Here is a 3,398-nt window from a genome sequence, read left to right as displayed (position 1 = left end):
ACTTTTAGATATTTACACTGATGGAAAGTTCAAATCAAAATAAGATACTCTCCAATATGCGTGATATTATGAGAAATATAACAAACTATTGGGGGATTGAAAGATAATTTTTTATAAGTTGGAAACAAGTGTGACTTGTCCCACATCGGTGGGGAAAGGCCACTTTTGGTGCCTTTTAAGTCTTTGTCTTTTTCAGTGTTTTATTTAGAACACATACTCTTATATGTGTGCAAATACGTATATATTATATATTATATATATTTATATCAAAGATGTGGACTTGGACTTGGGGCTTAGGCGCGGGCCAGGTTGAACCTAAAATAAATAGTAATTTGTTTTTCACTTATTTCTACAATTAAATTTGTTTTATTTTAAATTTAAATTTTAAATTTATTTGAATAAACAAATGCGTCTGTTTGTGAAAGAACACATCTCTTTTGAAGGATATACTGATGCAAGTTGGATTACCAATGTTAATGATAATAAATCCACTTCAGGATAGATATTTACTTTGGGAGGTGGTCCCATTAGTTGGGCATCTAAGAAACAAACTTGTATTTCTCATTCTACTACGGAATCTGAATTCATAGCATTAGCAGTTACTGGGAAAGATGCAGAATGATTGAGGAACATGTTATTAGGTATAAAGTTTTGGCCACAACCTATGCCATCCATTTCTGTATTTTGTGATAGTGAGACTACCATGTGTGTGGTTCACAATAAGATATATAATGGGAAATCAAGACATATTAGCCCGAGGCACGCTTATATACTAGAATTAGGCACAAATAGGACTATAACTATTGTGTATGTGAGATCGAATAAGAATTTGGCAGATCCACTTACCAAACCATTGACGAGAAATGTAGTACAACAAACTTGTGAAGGAATGGGGCTAAAACCTTTGAACTGAATACAAGCGATAGGAACCCAACTTTAAGTTAGTGTACACTCTAACAAAATAAGTTCAATGAGGTAATAACAAGTTGCTTTGTATTGCTTGAGCATTGATCTCCTTTTGGAGCCTTAATTCCAATGTATTACATATTGTTATGGGAGGAGTCAAGAAGTTGTTAAATGTCTGAAATAACTATGGCAAACTAACAAACTTCATGGTGCAAACTGTTACACGAAGAGGTTGAATTAAATCTTATTGAAACTACTAAATTTTTGTAGTAACAGGAACACTGTAGCTAGTTTCACCTATATGAATATTGAAGTGGTGCCGCTTCAAGCAAGGTTTAAGGGGTTTATCTTGTAAATATTCATGAAGTTAGGATGAGCACATGGCCATAATCGTGCTAAAGAAAATACTGGATTTTTTTTTGCCACTGTATAATGTTGTGCGTGTGATATTTTTGATTTTGACAGAAGGAGTTGTGGTTCAAACCTTTAAGGTACCAATAACTTCGTCAAGAATTCAAGATATTTACATTGATGGAAAGTTCAAATCAAAATAAGATACTCTCCAATATGCGTGATATTATGAGAAATATAACAAACTTGTGGGGGATTGAAAGATAGTCTGTAATAAGTTGGAAACAAGTGGGACTTATCCCACATCGGTGGTGAAAGGCCACTTTTGGTGCCTTTAAGTCTTTGTCCTTTTATGTGTTTAATTTAGAACATATACTCTTATATTTGTGCAAATACATACATACATACATACATACATACATACATATATATATATATATATATATATATATATATATATATATATATATATATTATGTATTTATATCAAATTCTTGGACTTGTACTTGGGGCTTGGGGGCGGGCCGGGTCGGACCTAAAATAAATAATTTATTTTTCATTTATTTCTATAATTAAATCTGTTTTATTTGAAATTTAAATTTTAAATTTATTTGAATAAACAGATGCGTCTGTTTGTGAAAGAACACATCTCTTTTGAAGGATATACTGATGCAAGTTGGATTACCAGTGTTAATGATAATAAATCCACTTTAGAATGGATATTTACTTTGGGAGGTGGTGCCAATTGTTGGGCATCAATGAAACAAACTTGTATTTCTCATTCTACTATAGAATCTGAATTTATAGCATTAGCCGCTGCTGGAAAAGAAGCAGAGTATTGAGGAACATGTTATTAGGTATAAAGTTATAACCACAACCTATGCCAGCTATTTATGTATTTTTTGATAGTGAGACTACCATGTGTGTGGCTCACAATAAGATATATATAATAGGAAATCAATACATATAAACCTGAGGCATGCTTATATAAGAGAATTAGTCACAAATGGGACTATAACTATTGTGTATGTGAGATCGAATAAGAATTTTGGCAGATCCATTTGCCAAACTACTGACGAGAAATGAAGTACAAAAAACTTGTGAAGGAATGGAGCTAAAACCTCTGAACTGAGTACAAGCGACAGGAACCCAACTTTGAGTTAGTATACACTCAAACAAAATAAGTTCAATGAGGTAATAACAAGTTGCTTTGTATTGCTTGAGCACTGATCTCCTTTCGGAGCCATTAATATTTAGTAGGAATATTAATGTATAAATTACCCTCTTTGGTGGGATGGATTGTTCTTTATCTAAAGATATAGAGAGTGCATAGTAGGCGACCTGCTGAAAATAAGGTAAAACCACTTTGCCAGCCCCGCATCTAATGAGTAGAACAGTAAGACAAATTCCAATTTATTACATACTGTTATGGGAGGAGTCAAGAAGTTGTTAAATGTTTGAAATAACTATGGCAAAATAACAAACTTCGTGGTGCAAACTGCTACACGAAGAGGTTGAATTAAATCTTAATGAAATTAGTAAATGTTTGTCGTAATAGGAACATTGTAGCTAATTTCACATATTTGAATATTGAAGTGGTGCCGCTTCAAGAAAGGTTTAAGGGGTTGAACTTGTAAATATTTATGAAGTCAGGATGAGCACATGGCCATAAACGTGCTAAATAAAATATTGTATTTTCTTAGCCACTGTATAATATTGTGCGTGTGATATTTTCGGTTTTGACACAAGGAGTTGTGGTTCAAACCTTTAAGGTACCAATAACTTCGTCATGACATTAAGATATTTACACTGATGGAAATTCAAGTCAAAATAAGATACTCTCCAATATACGTGATATTATGAGAAATATAACAAACTAGTGGGGGATTGAAAGATAATTTGTTATAAGTTGGAAACAAGTGTGACTTGTCCCACATCGGTGGTGAAAGGCCACTTTTGGTGCCTTTTAGGTCTTTGTCTTTTTATGTGTTTAATTTAGAACACATACTGTCGATGCCCCCTTTTTCCCATTTAAAAAAGGCGAAATCGGGTTTACGACATTTGGGCAGACAACTTCTTTCCCTTTTGGGAATTGGGTTTTGGAGTTTGAAGAGTCGCCACCTAATGATTAAGTGCATTAG

The sequence above is a fragment of the Nicotiana attenuata genome, unplaced genomic scaffold (genome assembly GCF_001879085.1).
Source record: "Nicotiana attenuata strain UT unplaced genomic scaffold, NIATTr2, whole genome shotgun sequence".
Taxonomy (NCBI): Eukaryota; Viridiplantae; Streptophyta; class Magnoliopsida; order Solanales; family Solanaceae; genus Nicotiana; species Nicotiana attenuata.
This window is presented reverse-complemented; position numbering follows the sequence as displayed.